Source organism: Bufo bufo, chromosome 6, assembly GCF_905171765.1.
Source record: "Bufo bufo chromosome 6, aBufBuf1.1, whole genome shotgun sequence".
NCBI classification, from domain to species: domain Eukaryota; kingdom Metazoa; phylum Chordata; class Amphibia; order Anura; family Bufonidae; genus Bufo; species Bufo bufo.
The window spans coordinates 328876550-328896825 of NC_053394.1; the positions used below are offsets into that span (position 1 = coordinate 328876550).

Here is a 20276-nt window from a genome sequence, read left to right on the forward strand (position 1 = left end):
CAGATAGTCTGTAAACACACATAATGTTATGGGGAAAAACAGTGACTTGTTGGGACCAAGCATCCAAAAATCATGTATTAACAGGGCCATAAAGCCTGCCCATACTTGTCCACATACAAATTTTGTCAGAAGAAACAATGGCTCGCTTTACACAAGGGTCCAAAAATTAAGCCTTAAATTGGGCAGAATGGTTGCCTATACTTATACATGGCATGCACAAATGTTAATTTTCAGAAGAAAAAGTGGCTTGTACTACAAAGGTGTGCAAAAATTAGGCCTTAAAAGGGACAGAATGGCTGTCCATATTTATTCATGGCACGCATGAGTGTTAATTGTCAGAAGATAGAGTGGCTTGTTCTGCATAAGCGGAATTAGGCATCAATGGGGGGCAGAATGCCAGCCTGTATTTATATACAGAACACACAAATGTTAATTGTGGCTAGTTATGCATAAACATCCCAAAATTATTTATAAAATTATTTATAAATGCCATGCCTCTATTTATAAATGCAAATTTGTAAAAACACAGAAATGTTAATTGTTAGAAGAAAGAGTGGCTTGTTCTGGATGATATTGGAAAAAAAAAAATATTCCTTTTAAATGGGAGTAGCAGCAGTACAGTATGGCAACTATGTAGCGGTAATGGTAGTGGCAGTAGGGGTAATGGAAGTGGCACTAGGGGATTGGTACGGAACATGATGTTAGGCAGGCTGTTAGTGGCAAAGGCATGATGGCAGCAGCCATACTGTATGGAACATGAAGGTAGGCAGGCAGAGGGTGCCAGTGGTATGATGGCAGCAGTGGCAGCAACCATATGACACAGAACATCATGGTAGGCAGACAGACAGTGCCAGTGGCATGATGGTGCACCGTTAGAAAGGGCAGATCTAGTTATCGGCCTCAGCCAGAGGTGTGTGAAAATCATCACAGGTCCGTGCCTCATTCACTTTGACAAAAGTGATGTTTTTTTACACTGATGGAGGACAACGTCCGTTTGGGTGTCATGTTGCCATCTGCCATGTTGAAAACCCTCTCTGACACTGGAGGCTGGACAACAAAGTACAGACAGAGCAAACTGAGATAATTCCAGTCACTGTTCCAATCTGTCTCCCCAGACATCCATGGGGTCAGGTAACAAGGTTTTCGCCAGGGAGCCATTTATAAAATGGGAAAATTAGAAGAAAATAAAAAAAAAAAACAGCTGGGCAGAAGTATGTATACCTTAAAGCAGAATTTAATTTTGGCAAAGGGGAAGTATTGCACCACTACGGATGCCTGGCTAGAAGTCTCAGTGAGAAACTGCTGCTAAATATTCAATTTTACTGAAGAATACCATAATTACATTTTGGTGAAGATGCGGAACTGCACCACTACACATGCCTGGCCAGACGTCTCAGTGATGGGATTAGGAAAAAGCTGCAGCTAAATATTACATTTTAAGGAATTCAATTTTAGTGAAGTCATAGAACTGTGCCACTACAGATGCCTGGCCAGAAGACTTAGTGATGGAATATGGTAGAAACCATGGCCAAATAATACATTTTACAGAATAATATTGACATTTTGGTGAAGGTGTAGAACTGCACCACTATGGATGCCTGGCCAAAAGTGTCACAGTGATAGAATATGGCAGAAACCAAGGCTCAATATTCAAATTTTACAGAAGAATTCAATTTTGGCGAAGATGCAGAACTGTGCCACATTTACCACAACTAAGTTCACACAAGCTAATTGATGGTCAAGAACAGTCTTCTCACGACTGCATATTCTGTTATGAATGTTTAAAAATAGAGTAAAAGACAAGGTTCAGGAGGAGTCTGAGTGGGAGAAGAAGCAGCTGATGAGGATGACAAAGACACTGAACTAGTTGGGAGGAATGTGGGCTGGCTGTCACAAAGAAGACTATGATAAAGAAGACAGACTTGTTCTAATTCAGAATGCTGCCAAGTTCTACAGTTGTCACAGGATCCGGTGATGTTGCCTCATGTGCTGCAATAGAGTCATGGTTCCTATGTTTGTATTTGAACTCCCACGGCTTATTGTAATCCTACAGATTTTACACAAGGCTGTGGTTTTGTTTGCTGACGTTGTGAAGAAAAAACACCATACTGGAGTTGCTTGCACAGAGCTATAGGCAGCTGAGCTTGGCTTAGGTCTGGTATGTTTTGATCCTGCACCCACAATACCAGCAGCATCAACAGTTCCTAATATCTGACCACAACAGAAGCAGATCTGGCTCTGGAAGTTTCTTGGGAAGTTTTGGCCTCTGGACTTTATTGCCACTGCTGCCACCATCTTCCTCCCCTGATGTTATTTATTTATTTTTCTCCCTTATATAGTGCTGACATTTTCCACAGCACTTTACAGACAGTACCATTGCTTGCTGTCTCCAGTGGAACATAATAAGTCCATGCAGATGTTGTTCTTGGTCATATTCGAACATAGGACCCCAGCACTGCAAGGCACCAGGGCTAACCATTGAGCCACTGTGCTGCCCATGTTACCTCTTCCTCAGCACCCCAAATCTGTCTGCTAGGTCCTGTCCAACACACAATCATTGTCATAGTCCTCACCCTCCCCGCCACTTTTCTCAGACATGTTATGTCACCGTGAGCTTTTTGGCCTCCCTCCTAATCCCCTGCTCTGTTTTGGCCCTGAGTGCCACTGTCGTTACCACTGCCCCTACCGCCACCACTGTAGCTAAGGCTGACACTATTACCACCACTAAAACATCTATGTATGGGGTCCCCTGCCTTCTTCTGAACCTTCTCCACATGGCAGTCTAAATGGTGACTATTCTCATACAACTCGTTAACAGGGAGACTTTCTTGAATATCTCCTGTAGTGCATGGTGGGGTTTTGTTGCCTCTTCTTAGGAAAAAAGAAGTGGCCTCACTAGCAGGGGCAGTGATGACTAAGAGGATGCAACTGAAAGGCTTCTCTGGGGTTGCAAGGAGGAAGACCAAGAGAAAAGCAGTGCTCCCTGGCTTCAAAGCATGGTGCCAGACTCAGAGGTGACCTCCATGTCATATTGCTGTGACTGAGAGGTGGAGTGAGCCATCCAGCCCACAATCTCATCCTTTTTGTCCTCAATAATAATGGTCCAAAAGTGCCTTTTAGAAGCAAAAGAGAACTGTGGCCTACTACTGCTACTGGATGGATGGCTTGTGGATGGCATCTAGAAGGCTATTTCGTTTTGCACATTTCTGTTTTCCAGACATTTTATTATGAGGCCTATGAAAAGTCACTGGTTTCAGATCATGCAATATTTTTGCAGTGATGATACATGACACGTGATTTCAACTAGATGTTGTGATGCAGTAAAACTTCACTAACACAGTTGTAATTTGCATTATGGATGTGAAATGCATTACAGTTATTGAACACTGTTTTCACAGAATAACACACGTTCACTAAAACTCGTGCAATAGTTTTGCAGCGATGATACACATCTTTCCAACTAGACGCTGTGATGCAGCATGCCTTCACTAGTTTGCGGTACTGATGTGAAAGCTGCTGTATCCATCGTTATCGTGTGGCAATGGATAAAGTGTTAAGTAAAGCGGCTAGAACGCGCTGAAATGCCCAATTACAAACAGTAAATAAAAACTGGTTTCTACAAAAAAGGGGCACTTCCTCAATGCTTGCAAGAATGTAATTTCTTTGGAAATGTAGGAAGAAACTTTTTCCCCAAAAAAAATAAAAAATGACTATTGAAAGGAATCTGTAATGTACAGCTACTTGCCAGAAGATGAGCTGACAGTAGCCTGCCAGCTAATACTCCTGATACTGACCAGTCACCACCCCTCCCCCGATTACACTCCTTAATATACCCCAATTTCCCAAATATTGTCTCCTTATAATCTTCTTATGCTGTCCCTCCTTATCACATTTTCTCTTCCTATAAACTTCCTTTACTAAACTGGGTTCTCATATGTAACTGGGTTCACTACAAAGTTATTCACTCATCCTTAAAGAGTTTCTACCGCTTCGTTTTCACATAATTAGCTTTCAGACACTAGCGATCCGCTAGTGTCTGCTCTACCAAACAATCCTAATATAATAGCTTTTTGTGCAGCCGTTTTGCAAAAAAACTAACTTTTATCGATATGCTAATGAGCCTCTAGGTGCTATGCGGACGTCTTTTCAGCACCTAGAGGCTCGGTCTACCTTCACAAAATGCCGCCCAGCGCGTCCCTCCAGCCCGCCCATCTCCTCTGGAATGCGAACCTCCCTGAGAGCCAGCGGACGAATTCTCGCGCATGCGCTGTGCGCGTCTGTATTCGGCGCAGGCGCAGTTAATGTCTGACCGCTTTCTGCACAGACATCTCCTGTCATGGCGGGCGTGCACTCAGTCTAACAGAACGCACCAACCAGGCTCTGGGCGAGAGACAGGGGAAGGGTCACCTTCTAACTAATCCCTGACCTCTTTCCCTGCAATGCTCAGCCCACCTACAGACCTTTTAAGGTAGGTATGAGGTGTCCCCGTGCCTGGGCTGACAAAACCCTGAATTCCCTGAGATGGTGAAGTAGGGAAAAGGAGCAGCCTGCTCGCACAGAACCTGGATGGGAAAGATGACACAAAACAACCAAACTAGAAATAGCACTTATCTTCCTGAGCTGGAGCAGACAGCCAACCTTCCTTCCTAGCTTCCAAGACCACAATGATTAGTATAATCCGCTCAGGACACTGGACTAGAGTGATATTTAAACTAATGACCCCACCCAGTGCACCTGATGAGAGGCGGATCCAGGACGGCTCCAAAACAACCACTAAACTCGTGCTGCTATCCTGGCCGACCTCCGCACCTCGTCAGAGTGGGGCATGACAGTAACCCCCCTTCTACGGGTGACTTCTGGACACCCCGGACCAACCTTATCCAGATGGGACCTATGAAAAGCCCTCACCAGTCGACTGACGGGAAACCCGAAGAACTCTCGAGTCGAGAATCCTGGAGATCTCAAACTCCAAGTTTCCCTCGACCAGAACAGGAGGAGGAGGCAATGGCGATGGTTCCACCGGTCTCACGTATTTTTTTAGTAAAGACCTATGGAACACATCATGGATCCTCCAAGTCTGCGGAAGATCAAGCTGAAACGCCACAGGATTGATCACCGCAGAAATTTTATATGGACCAATAAATCTTGGACCCAGTTTCCAAGATGGCACTCTCAATTTGATATTCTTAGTGGACAACCACACCAGATCACCCACACACAGGTCCGGACCAGTCATACGTCTCTTGTCAGCCATTCGTTTATACCTCTCACCCATCCTCTCCAAATTCCCTTGAATCCTCCGCCAGATAGAGGATAAGGCAGAAGAGAATCTCTCCTTCTCTGGCACCCCAGAGGAACCAGACCAAGAAAAGGTACCAAACTGAGGATGGAAACCGTATGCGCCAAAAAATGGCGACTTACCCGTGGACTCCTACCTACGGTTATTTAACGCAAATTCTGCTAAGGACAAGAATGAGGACCAGTCCTCCTGATTCTCAGCCACAAAGCACCTCAAGTAGGTCTCCAGGGTTTGATTAGTACGCTCCGTCTGACCATTCGACTGCGGATGAAAAGCCAAAGAGAATGAAAGTTGAATGCCAAGCCGAGAGCAGAACGCCCTCCAAAACCTGGAGACAAACTGCGTGCCCCTATCAGAGACCACATCCGAAGGAATACCATGCAATTTCACAATATTATCCACAAAAATCTGAGCAAGAGTCTTAGCGTTAGGCAGACTCGTTAGGGGTATAAAGTGAGCCATTTTACTGAAACGGTCAACTAGCACCAAAATCACTGTTCTCCCGGAGGAACTCGGCAGATCCATAATAAAGTTCATAGACAAATTGTCACGGCTGAGGATGGGGAAAACCTTCAGCCGTGCGATGCCCGATGATGTTATGGCTGCTCGGCCAGGACAACAGGATTAGGGAGCAGGTCACCTCCTACAGCGTCCCTAACCTGACCCTAACTCCTAGCTGCACGGGCGGACCTTTAAGGTAGGAGGACCCGTGCGCAGGAACCTCGGATCCCTGTCTTACCCTCCGGCAGGTCCCTGGACTAGGAGTCAAGATAAGACAACCTGTTCCTTCTGAATACAGAGGAACAGGGGTCTCAATGGCCAAGCTGCAAGGAACAAGGGAACTAAAACAGACTTACGGATATGGCAGGCGAACTAAATAGTTCCACCTACCTGCCACAGCCTTGCTGACTGGATCCCTGTGCACACAGGAATCCAGATCCATAAGCTGCACAAAACAACATAGGAAAGTCCCAACAGAACATCACATAGACATCACACACAAAATAACATAAAGTAAATGTGACATAATGTTTATGACCACAAGGGTGGCTCTCACTGCCAGGTAGAATACAACAGGAGGCTGCTCCAGCTAAGCATGGCTGAAGCAACCTCCAGACCTGGGATAACAGTGAGGCTATATAGGCCAAGAAGCCACACCCAACAGTCGGACACACCCAGTGACTCACAGACACACTGGGAAGGGAGTTAACCCTTCCAGCACCAGGGAAGGGAAACATAAATTAAAAGGGAAAGTGTCCAACTCAGTAACACACTGTGGCTGTTGCCGCAGGCAACGACATGGGTGGCAACCATGTCCTGGGAGTCAGCCCGAAGGCCGGGACACTGCCACCACATGTACACAATGCAACCAAACGTTGCCACGGGCAACCACAGTGAGGAAAAGATGTAAGTGCACACCACACAAAACACAGAGTGCACACAGACATACAAAAGTGCATACATACACGCACACAACTCCAAGGAAACCGCACATATAGCTGTTGTCCGCGGCAACCGCACTTGAGGCAAACAACATTATGCCTCCAGCTGCGGTTGACACTACAACCCAAACCGCGGGCAACTGTATGCGGCTCCCAAGGAGTCACGGCCATAAACATGGTCGTGACACAAATGCGTCCAAGGACGAGATGGAATAGAAAATGGAAGAAGTGAACCAGGCGGTCGAGTATGAGCAACCTTTGACCGAGCGCAGGTTTCACAAGCTGTCACGTAATTCTCAATGCTCTTACCTAACCCTGGCCACCAGAACCTCCGGGATACTAGATCACAGGTGGACTTACCACCAGAATGTCCAGCGAGAACAGTATCGTGATGTTCCTTAAACACCTTGTATCGTAGGCCCTCAGGAACAAACAACCTCCCTGGGGGACAAGAACCAGGAGCCCCCTCCTGGGCTCCCAACACCTCCATCTCCAATTCAGGGTACAGAGCGGAGACCACCACCCCATCCGCCAAAATCACCTCCCCCAGGAAAGCTGCGAGACAAGGCATCTGCCTTGACGTTCTTGACCCCTGGGGCGAAAGGTAACCACGAAATTGAACCTGGTAAAAAACAGTGACCATCTGGCCTGCCTAGGGTTCAGACGCTTGGCAGATTGCATGTAAGCCAAATTCTTATGGTCAGTATACACCGTAACGGGGTGAGACGCCCCCTCTAACCAGTGACGCCATTCCTCAAAGGCCAACTCTTGATAGCCAACAACTCTCTATCTCCAACATCATAATTCCTCTCGGCGACCGAGAGCTTCTTGGAGATGAAGGCACACGGGACCCACTTGCCAGGAGATGAACCCTGTGACAGCACCGCCCCAACCCCCACCTCTGATGCATCAACCTCCACTACAAATGGCTGAGACACATCCGGCTGCACCAGAATGGGAGCAGACGCAAAATGCTCCTTAACAGCCGAAAAGGCCTGCAATGCCTCATCCGACCAGACAGAGACATCGGCGCCCTTCTTGGTCATATCAGTAAGAGGTTTTACTAGGGTAGAATAATTCGAAATAAATTTTCTATAATAATTCGTAAACCCCAAGAACCGCATCAAAGCTTTCTGATTCTCTGGTCGGTCCCACTCCAGAACCGCCCGGACCTTTTCGGGGTCTATACGAAAACCGGAATCAGAAAGCATGTATCCCAAGAACGGAAGCTCTTGCACCGCAAACAAACATTTCTCCAATTTGGCATATAACCTATTCTCCCGAAGGATTGTCAAAACCTGTCTCACATGATCCTGATGGGTCTTCAGATCAGGAGAATAAATTAAAATGTCATCCAGGTAAACTACTACGAACCTCCCCACCAAGTGATGAAAAATGTCATTAACGAATCGCTGAAATACTGCTGGCGCGTTCGTCAACCCAAAAGGCATCACCAGGTTCTCAAAATGACCCTCGCGCGTATTGAAGGCCGTTTTCCACTCATCCCCTTCCTTGATCCTGATCAGATTGTAGGCTCCTCTCAAATCCAACTTGGAGAACACCTTGGCTCCAACAATCTGATCAAAAAGATCAGAGATCAAAGGCAGGGGATATGGATCCTGGACTGTAATACAGTTCAATTCCCGGAAATCCAACACGGTCTCAGTGATCCATCTTTTTTCTTCACAAAGAACAAACCAACTGCCACTGGAGACTTAGATGGTCTAATATGACCCTTTGCCAAACTCTTGGCGACATACTTTCGCATGACCTCTCTTTCGGGTTGAGAGAGGTTGTAAAGCCGAGACTTTGGCAACTTAGCCCCAGGAATGAGATTAACTGGACAATCATAGTCTCGATGAGGGGGCAATTCCTGAGCCCCACCCTCCGAAAAGACATCCGCAAAATCCGAGAGATACTGAGGTAAAGCCGTAATGGACACACCAGAGATAGATGTGCCAAGACAATTATCCGAACAAAACTCGCTCCAACCAATGATTTGTTTCGCTTGCCAGTCTATATTTGGGTTATGTCTAGTCAACCATGGCAACCCCAAAACTATAGGAGCTGGCAAATCCTTCATGACAAAACAAGAAATAATTTCAGCATGTGAATCACCCACCCTTAAGTGAATACCATGAACAATGTGAGTAAGGCTCCTTTGAGAAAGAGGGGAAGAATCAATTGCAAAAACACGAATCTCGTTCTCTAACGTGCAAGTACTTAGTCCCAGGCCTTGAAGAAAAAGAAAGTCAATTAGGTTTACCCCAGCACCACAATCAAGGAATACATCAACAAACACATTTTTTGACTCTAGAGCCACCATAGCTGAAAGGAGAAAGCGGGAACTGCAAGGAGCTTGCATTCCTGTCTGCTCCACCACACCATTCATACTACCAAGTGTGAGGGAATTTTTTTTTTCTTTTTTATTTGTCTCTTCCACCTGTGATTTAACATAAGGACAAGAAAAAACAAAATGATCCCTCTTTCCACAATAGTAACATAGATTGTGCACTTTTCTAAAGTCTCTACTATCAGAATGGCAAGATACCTGACCTAACTGCATGGGTTCCTCCCCTACCCCAGAGTTATGAGTAATATCACCCTGGGCAGTAGGAGAAACAAAACCACACGCAGGAGGAATCCCCTGCACGGAGGGACCCTTACACCTCTCTCTGATACGTCTATCCAACCGTATAGCCAAAGACATTGCATTCTCTAAAGTATCTGGATACTCATGAAAAGCCAGGGCATCCTTCAACCTTTCAGATAACCCCTGACAAAACTGACTACGTAACGCGGGGTCATTCCACCCCGACTCAGTAGCCCACCTCCTAAACTCTGTGCAGTAACCCTCTGCAGTATGTTTACCCTGTAGTAAGTTACGCAATCTCGATTCTGCCATCGAGATCCGATCTGGGTCATCGTAAATCAATCCCAGGGCTTTGAAAGATTCCTCCACCGTCCGGAGAGCCAGAGAACCGGGCGGCAGAGAAAAAGCCCAGGATTGCGCGTCCCCTTTAAGCAAAGACATGATGATACCAACCCTCTGATCTTCATTACCTGACGAAAATGGACGCAGTCGAAAGTACAAATTGCATGACTCTTTAAAGCGGAAAAAATCATCCGTACCCCCTGTAAATTTCTCGGGAAGAGCGACTTTAGGCACCCCACCAATTTGACCTGTACCTGATGCCAGAACCCTCTGACACTGTGTAATAGAATAGACACAGACGGCACTCCTCGTATCCAGAGGTCTCGGTGCACGCGTCAGGGAAAGACAGCCCGCTTGATGAATCCAAAGAAAAGACCGGCACTCGAGTCGTTGTGTAGAAGATGATGCTTTATTCAAGCATGTAACATCGGAGGAACAGAGCAGAGAACAAGCAAGCGACACGTGTTTCGGCTCAGGTTAGAGCCTTTGTCAAGCATAATACATTGGTGCAGAACATCAATTTAAATAGTGCGCCACCCATGACGTGAAAAACGTGTTGACGTCATATTACCATGACAACCATAGTAAACATATCATTATGCGCAACAATTGTCAACATTGTTGCTACATGGATCAAACGCAGTGAATTCAATACATTGTTGTAACATAGTTGCAATAGAATTACAGTATAACTAAATATTGCATTAGTATGACAGCAACTAAATATTACATTTTATATCCGTGAGAAAAATAAATATGCAGATCCATAAAAAGAAAAAGGAAAAAGAAAACAGAAAAAACCGACAGTATAAGACAGCTAAAAGCAGCATCCATAGAAATCTCATGTTGTATGGGGTTTTTTCACATATAGATTGGAGCTAGCTTTGTCTTTATTTTCTCTTTTTATTTTTTCTGTGACTAAAGAGGGAAAAAAAATATATATAAAAAATTTATATATATATTATATAAATAAAAGGGAAATAATCTTATTATAATTATTATTTTTCACAAAAATGCATTTAAATCATACTCTCGATTGAGACCTCTAGGTTCCAGAGTCTGCAAAGTATGTATCCAGAAACTTTCTCGTTTTTTAAGCATGAGCACTCTGTTGCCACCTCTTCGTGCTGGCAACACTTGCTCAATAATTTGAAATCTAAGTTGTGAAACATTGTGAGAACATCATCAAAATGAAGTGGAACTGGTAATAGCAGATTTTTCTTCCGTATAGTAGATTTATGATTGCTAAATCTGTCCTTCATTCTGGTAGATGTCTCACCAATGTATATAAGGCCACAAGGGCACTTTAACAAATAAGTGATTTAAAGAAAGACATTGAAGTAACCAAGCGCAAGAAATATAGTAGGGATTTGGAGGATTATCAAAATAACAAAGTCTACAGGTGGCAAGATTCATCGGGCACAGCCATTTCATTAACAAGACGGTTTATACGTCGAGCAGGCTCTCAATCATCAGGATCTGGCAGCGATTATAACACAGATTACCGTCCTCCGGTCTCTTTTTTAGGACAAAGACGCCGAAAAGGAAAAATACAAGGAGAGCAGGACGCCATCACAAGAGAGGGACAATTACCAATGACTCGTTTTGCTTGATAGGGAGTATTATATTTCTGAAATATTGTCACAGCTCTCTGATAAAGACACATATCATCCTTTAAACAGGGACCCTGTTTTTGATATTAAATGTAAACTACCGATTGTAGCGTCAAATGAGTCTATTCTGTCTGCACCTGCCATGTTTATTGAGAAGGTTTTAACCCCACTGATAAAAAATTCTCCGTCTTTTCTATTAGACACACATCATTTTCTGTCTGATATTAAAGACTTATGTCTTGAGACAGGAGATCTCTTGGTCACTATGGATGTATGCAGTCTGTATACATCTATCAAACATTCAAAAGGATTAACTGCGGTTGAATGCATCCTGGAATCATCTCAATATACTTTACATGAACGAGAGTTTTTTCTACAATTACTTGGATTAGTTTTACGGGAAAATTATTTTTTATTCCAGGATACCTTCTTCCAGCAGAAGCAGGGGACCACGATGGGCTCACATGCCGCACCACCATACGCAAATAGCTATATGATTTGGTTAGAAAAAAAATTTGTATATACAAATTTACTATACATACAGCATTGTATATTTTGGCGTCGCTTTATAGACGACATTTTTTGCGTATGGCGGGGCGGCATTGAGTCCCTCCATAACTTTTCCCAGGAATTGAACAACATATGGCCAGAGTTATCCTTTACAATTCAAAGTGATTTACATCAGATTAATTTTCTTGACACACTGGTGATTAAAGGTCAGGATAATCAGATACATACTGATTTATATATTTAAAAAAAACTGATAAAAATAGTTTGCTACATTATTCAAGTCACCATTTACCATTTGTCAAGAAATCTTTACCGTACTCACAGTTCCAGCGGGTAAAGAGAATTGTATCAGATGAACCTGTTAGGGACACTAGATTGAGTGAGATGGCAGATAAGTTTTCTTCCAGAGGCTATCCCAGACCTCTGTTAGATTCTGAATTAAAGAAATGCACTAGTCAGGGGATTCAAAAATCTAGTAGGGGTAGTAAACGTTTACCCTTCATTGTGAAATATCATCCTTGGATAAATACATTTCGCCATGTTATTAACAAGCATTAGGGAATTATGCGTGCAGCCTACCCAGACATTATTGAATTTTGTGATGTCCCCATGATCTGCTATAAGAGAATATTCGTGACACGAATATTCGTGACACGATTGTAAAAGCGGACATAGGAGGCACCACAAATATGCCACGTCAGCTTTTTCTTATCACTCCAAAAAAGGGAACCTTTCCTTGTTTACAGTGCGTCCATTGTTCGGCGGTTATTAGAGGTGAAACTTTCTCTCATCCGCACACTGGTAAAAAATTTCCTGTACAAGGTTTTTTTACCTGTGACAGTAATTTTGTCATTTATTTGTTAAAGTGCCCTTGTGGCCTTATATACATTGGTGAGACATCTACCAGAATGAAGGACAAATTTAGCAATCATAAATCTACTATACGGAAGAAAAATCTGCTATTGCCAGCACGAAGAGGTGGCAACAGAGTGCTCATGCTTAAAAAACGAGAAAGTTTCTGGATACATACTTTTCAGACTCTGGAACCTAGAGGTCTCAATCGAGAGTATGATTTAAATGCATTTTTGTGAAAAATAATAATTATAATAAGATTATTTCCCTTTTCTATATATATAAAAAAAATTATATATATATATTTTTTTTCCCTCTTTAGTCACAGAAAAAATAAAAAGAGAAAATAAAGACAAAGCTAGCTCCAATCTATATGTGAAAAAACCCCATACAACATGAGATTTCTATGGATGCTGCTTTTAGCTGTCTTATACTGTTTTCTTTTTCCTTTTTCTTTTTATGGATCTGCATATTTATTTTTCTCACGGATATAAAATGTAATATTTAGTTGCTGTCATACTAATGCAATATTTAGTTATACTGTAATTCTATTGCAACTATGTTACAACAACGTATTGAATTCACTGCGTTTGATCCATGTAGCAACAATGTTGACAATTGTTGCGCATAATGATATGTTTACTATGGTTGTCATGGTAATATGAAGTCAACACGTTTTTCACGTCAAGGGTGGCGCACTATTTAAATTGATGTTCTGCACCAATGTATTATGCTTGACAAAGGCTCTAACCTGAGCCGAAACACGTGTCGCTTGCTTGTTCTCTGCTCTGTTCCTTCGATGTTACATGCTTGAATAAAGCATCATCTTCTACACAACGACTCGAGTGCCGGTCTTTTCTTTGGATCCCTCTGACACTGTGTGACCGAACTACGCAGATCCGCAACCTCTAGGGATAAAACCCTGCACGCGGTCAACCAGTGCATCAATTGACGCCATCACAAAAGCGCTGAGTGATGGTAGTCACAGTATGGCGGATTATAATGTCATGGCGGGCGTGCACTCAGTCTAACAGATAACGCACCAACCAGGCTCTGGGCGAGAGACAGGGGAAGGGTCACCTTCTAACTAATCCCTGACCTCTTTCCCTGCAATGCTCAGCCCACCTACAGACCTTTAAGGTAGGTATGAGGTGTCCCCGTGCCTGGGCTGACAAAACCCAGAATTCCCTGAGATGGTGAATTAGGGAAAAGGAGCAGCCTGCTCGCACAGAACCTGGATGGGAAAGATGACACAAAACAACCAAACTAGAAATAGCACTTATCTTCCTGAGCTGGAGCAGACAGCCAACCTTCCTTCCTAGCTTCCAAGACCACAATGATTAGTATAATCCGCTCAGGACACTGGACTAGAGTGATATTTAAACTAATGACCCCACCCAGTGCACCTGATGAGAGGCGGATCCAGTACGGCTCCAAAACAACCACTAAACTCGTGCTGCTATCCTGGCCGACCTCTGCCACCTCGTCAGAGTGGGCATGACATCTCCACTGCGCCTGTTCCTCGGAGCACTATGACGTCATCGCCGCAGGCGCAGTGGAGATGTCTGAGAAGGGAGCGGTCAGACATTCACTGCGCATGCGCCGAATACAGACGCGCACGGCGCATGCGCGAGAATTCGTCCGCTGGCTCACAGGGAGGATCGCATTCCAGAGGAGATGGGCGGGCTGGAGGGACGCGCTGGGGGCGGCATTTTGTGAAGGTAGACCGAGCCTCTAGGTGCTGAAAAGACGCCTGCATAGCACCTAGATGCTCATTAGCATATCAATATAAGTTCGTTTTTTAGCGAAACGGCTGCACAAAAAGCTATTATATTAGGATTGTTTGGTAGAGCAGACAATAGCGGATCGCTAGTGTCTGAAAGCTAATTATGTGCAAACGTAGTGGTAGAAACCCTTTAATTGCTACATATGACACAAGCTATTGGGCCCGTACAAAATATGGCAAGTGAGGCACACACTTCATATAATGTGTGTGTTTTTTATTTGGAGTAAGTTATATGTTATTGTTTTTAGAATGTAAATAGAAGTTAACATATTTTGAGATTGTTGTTTGGAGTGAATGGCTTTCAAGCAGAATGTTCTATGGCTTTATAGCATAAGTCTGTTCATCTGATGTCACCCGCCTGCCCCCTGACAACCAGTGTTTTCATCCGTGCACGGGAGAAGCAGCAGTGGCGGAGCCGGGACCCAGGTAAGTATATTCAGTGTGGGGGGACCGGCATATGGCGGGGCTTTTTATAGGATTAGATAACCCCTTTAGGACACGTGGACTGTCTGTCTGGCCCTGCTGCTTTGCCTATCTTAAGATTCCTAAATTGTCCCCTCACACCATTTTGAGAGACTATGAAACAGCTAGTTATCAGAAATCAGCTATTATAGAGCAAATTTAAGGAATTAAAGTAAAAGTTATGCTTTAAATGCTGGGGGATGTTTTGCATTGATTAGAATACAGTACACTACAAAATATGAATTAAGAAACTGAAATATTCACATACCCAATGGAGTGCTCAAATCTGTTGTGGGAGGCTCCTGGATACACATAATATGCGCCACCCAACTGTTTAATATACCGCAGACGCTGGAACTGAGGAGTGTCCTATAATGTGGATTAACAACGGGTGTAACTCAATATGTCCATGTATTGGATCATTGAAGACCTAAGGCGAAAAAAAAGAAAGTCAGAATTTCCTCTTTCTCTGTTTGTATACTAGGTATTAGTGGTAACGTGCAGGAATACGGCCCCCGATCGCTGCCGTCAGTCAATGTCCTCAGCGGTCTCATGCTGTATAGCACAGAGAACATTGGCTGCAGTGGTTACTTCCTGTATACATGCATGTCGCGGCTGATTCCTTCTATAATATAAAGAGCAAGAGGAGCACAAAGAATAGAGCTGGAGAAAGAGGTGAGTATATAATGTTTTTTCTTTTTCTTTTTTAGTGACATATACCATTCTTGCAGAATACCAATACCTACAATATACCCTATGCAGTGTGTAACTGATTTATCAGCAGGGTGCACGTTAGGTCCGACCTAACTGTTTTTGTTTAAGTAGACAAGTGGAGGATTCTTTTAAAAAAAATAGCCATCAATAGCACTGTAGCCTCACCTACTCTGACTTCATGAATATTGCACTCAGTATGAACAACATATCTACACCACATAACTGGTATACATAGGGAATCTTGGCGCTTAGGGCACGACGTCGCTACCAGCAATGGGGTTTGAGGTTTATTTTTGTAAAAAAAATAAAATACTTTCTAATTGTAACTAATGGGAGCTTCCATTGTGAAAACATGTATTCGGACAGGAGGCCCAGGGAGCAGTAAGTATAGCACCACGCACGCCACAAGCACTTGCTTTAGTCGCCACTCCCTGGTCCTCTTTTCAGGGCACGGTCTTCTGGGTGCTTTCCACATCCACATGTCCGTTCCACAAAAGAAAGAACATGTCCTTTATTTGTCCTGATAAGGTTATGTTTTAAAGTGGAAAAACACTTGGATATTGAATTGATATTGGGTAGGAAGGAAGGGGAAAGATATTAGCACATAGTTATATTTTTTTAAACAAGACTTCATATTGAAAACAAAAACGGGTGAGGGGATATTGGGAATGTGGAACAGGTTCAATGGGGAGAATATTACAAATACATTTGTCAGGTGTCCCTAAACCGAAATCTCAATCCTTACTGAGAATAATGACAGGAGAGAAATTACTTAGGGGGACACTTATCAAATCAGATATGTCAGTTTTGTGGCTTAAAAAGTTGTAAGTCAATGCAACTGCGGCATTTTCTGCTAAATTTGTAACATTTTTGTAACATTTGTTGCCCTTGACAATTTTTAAAGTGAACTGTGGAGTTAGGGCTCTTTCACACTTGCGTTGTCCGGATCCGGCGTGTACTCCATTTGCCGGAATTACACGCCGGATCCGGAAAAACCCAAGTGAACTGAAAGCATTTGAAGATGGATCCGTCTTCAAAATGCGTTCAGTGTTACTATGGCACCCAGGACGCTATTAAAGTCCTGGGCTGCCATAGTAGTAGAGGGGAGCGGGGGAGCAGTATACTTACAGTCCGTGCGGCTCCCAGGGCGCTCCAGAATTACATCAGAGCGCCCCATGCGCATGGATGACGTGATCCATGTGATCACGTCATCCATGCGCGTGGGGCGCCCTGAGGTCACTCTGGAGCGCCCGGGGAGCCGCACGGACGGTAAGTATACTGCTCCCCCGCTCCCCACTACACTTTACCATGGCTGCCAGGACTTTAGCGTCTTGGCAGCCATGGTAACCATTCAGAAAAAGCTAAACGTCGGATCCGGCAATTGCACCGAAACGACGTTTAGCTTAAGGCCAGATCCGGATTAATGCCTTTCAATGGGCATTAAATTCCGGATCCGGCCTTGCGGCATAGTGTTCAGGATTTTTGGCCGGAGCAAAAAGCGCAGCATGCTGCGGTATTTTCTCCGGCCAAAAAACGTTCCGGTCCGGAACTGAAGACATCCTGATGCATCCTGAACGGATTTCTCTCCATTCAGAATGCATTAGGATAAAACTGATCAGGATTCTTCCGGCATAGAGCCCCGACGACGGAACTCTATGCCGGAAGAAAAGAACGCAAGTGTGAAAGAGCCCTTAGTGAGATAAAAGTGAGAAGACCTGGATTATGGTTAATTTACTATGTGCAACCTTTGCAAAAGTTGTAAATAAATCGCAAACTAACCGGCACAAATAAAGGTGTAAACCGCGGTTGCACTCACTCCAAATATATTATTGTTTTGTGCTATTTCATAATTTGGTGTAAACAAACAAAGCAAAACTAAACTGAAAAGTAACATGAAAACAATCTCAAATAATAAATGTCCCCGTTAATGTATTAAAGTGAAGGAATGAGGATTTTTACATTTTTGCTTTGGAACTGTCCAGCAATAAATAAAAAATTAGACAGGAGATATTTTTGTGAGATTGAGAGGAGAGTAACTGGTATAAAGCAAACTGTACTCTGGGACTGTTTTTTTTTAATAAAGAACAGGAATATGTTGTTAGTAGATCTACTGAGTATTCTGGTGAGATTTGGTATTTAGCTGTCAATGGTCTATTCTGTCAGTATTTGAATGGTTAAAAACAGTTCAGAGAGTAATAGAATATGAGGTAGACTTTTTATAAGACAAAAACAAAGCAAAAAATTGTATAAAATGTGGGTTAATTGTTTTTCAAGTTGATCTGGGGGGGGGGGGGGATCTTTAAAACAATATATTTTTTTCATCTCCACCTGGCCAGAGGGATTGCGGAGAGGAATTGGGAGGGAAACTGTGATGACTTTTGTTTTTATTCTTTTTTTTGTACTGCTTGAAACTAAACAAATTAGAAAATAAAAAATCAACAGTGTTTTCTGAATGATTTTCACTTTTTAGTGCATTTGCAGACTAGCATGCTTTTGGTTCTACAGTGAATTGGTCCATAGAACTGCCGTGGTTTGTTCGATCTGAAGCCCTCTTAAAACATTCACTATAGTTAAACTCTTATCAGTTTGATAAGATTTGGCATTATTGAAAGTTTATGAGCTGTCAGGAGTTCAGAGATGAGGGCTATACAATGAGCCATAGAGAAGCTCTCTGAAAGATTCAAGGTAAAACAGAAAGCCTGCTAGTCTGCAGATACACTAAAAGTGAAACTGGATCCTAAGAACTGTTAACTGTATAAAGACCTATGGAAGAAATAGTAATAAAAGTAAAATGCAATAATAATAAATAAAAAAGCCCCTAATGGGTATCCATAGCCTTTAAGGTCTGCTAGTTTAATGTATTCATCATACATGGAGACAACATAGTCCACCGAAACTGAATTCCTCAGAACAAGGAGCATGTCATCTGTGTACATTGAGAACTTATCTTCATAGGCAACGCATTTAAGGGTGCTTTCACACTTCCGGCAGAGTATTCCGGCAGGCAGTTCCGTCGCAAAACGTATGCAAACTGATAGCATTTGTCAGAATGCAGATCCATCTGACAAATGCATTGAAATGCCGGATTCGTCTCTCCAGTGTCATCCGGAAAAACGGATCCGGTATAAATACATTTTTTCGGTCTGCGCATGTGCAGATCGGAAAGCCGGATTCGTTTTGCCGGAACACTTAATGCCGGATCCGGCACTAATACACTTCAATGTAAATTAATGCCAGATCCGACATTCCGGCAAGTGTTCAGTCTTTTTGGAAGGAGATAAAACCGCAGCATGCTGCAGTATTTCCTCCATCCTGAAATGGCAAAAAGACTGAACTGAAGACATCCTGATGCATCCTGAACGGATTGCTCTCCATTCAGAATGCATTAGGATAAACTGATCAGTTCTTTTCCGGTATTGAGCCCCTAGGACAGACTCAATACCGGAAAAAGAAAAACGCTAGTGTGAAAGTACCCTTAGCCTTCCCCCCGATCCCATCTGCCTAAAAGACCTTGTCTTCAAAGCCATCACCTCTATTAAGAGTACAAACAGCCGTGGTTGTAGTTGGGTCCTCTCCGGACAGAAATCAGCAGATTTTACACCATCAGTTCTCACCCTCTAAATCTGTGATGGCTAACCTCCGGCACTCCAGCTGTGGTAAAACGATGACTACCAAGATGTACACTTGCTTGGCTCTTCTCGGAACTCCATAGAAATGAATAGAGCATCCTGGGAGTTGTAGTTTCACCACAGCTGGAGTTGCCAGAGGTTAGCCATTACTTCTCCAAATCATTTTTTGTAAACACAAACTCTCAGCAATAGGGGCTCATAAATGAAAACCTCATCCATTTCCGAATCCAGAATGTACAGTTATGGGTTAACAGTTATCTATGCATGTGCTGCTTAATGTTAGAGTCTTTCCTTATCCAAAAGTACAAATACCCCCCACAATGCCCAGGTGCAGATCAAAAACATCCAGCGAAGGGGGGGAGCAGCCCGATAGCAGGTGACGACAGTGATGCAGCGGTGGCCGTGCAGGGATCAGGACTGACACGGGTGTTGGGGAGTGGGTAAGTATGATCTATAGGAGGGGCCCGGGCATTGTGGGGGGTATTTGTACTATTGGATAACCATTTTAATTTATGGCTTTGACTTCAAAAACTGCACAGGTCAGAGGAGACAGGACAGCAGAACTAGAAAGGCCAAGTAGGGATGCAAATGTGCCCTTAGTACCTCCCCAAATGGAAAAAGCTAAGACATACCTTTGTAGCAGGTTTAGAAGTTTTTTTTTTAGAGGTTTTATCTGCCATTTGTAACTCCAAGGTTAATGCTACAAAACTAATTGAGAAAATATGTTATTCATTACAGAGAACATTTGGTTAAATTTTTATGATTTTTTCAATATTAATCAGTAGATGCTAATGTTAATTGGAGCCCATAGAAGGACTACGCCGTGTATTCCTGTGTGCCTAATAGACATTGGTCTTGCAGTATTCTCTTTGTAAAAGTCATTGTGATACTTACCGGTTTGTGAAGATACTGGAACTAGGATTTGGTTGTGTTGCTGGGATGCACGCTCTCTGAAGGTGAGGGCTACAGCATCCCAGGTATTATAGGTACGACATCATGCATACTAATGAATATAGCTTTCTGACTCCACCCCT

The 20276-nt window shown here is 43.4% G+C and overlaps 1 protein-coding gene across 1 annotated transcript in view; it reads right to left on the reverse strand.

The window, feature by feature from the left end:
- The window catches only part of LOC121003296 (deoxynucleoside triphosphate triphosphohydrolase SAMHD1-like), a 204260-nt gene extending 189007 nt beyond the window's left edge, over positions 1-15253 (reverse strand). The window contains exon 1 of the mRNA XM_040435024.1: positions 15168-15253. The gene's annotated coding sequence lies outside the window, so the exon portion shown is untranslated. The remainder of the gene's footprint in view (positions 1-15167) is intronic.
- Positions 15254-20276: the final 5023 nt, after the last annotated feature.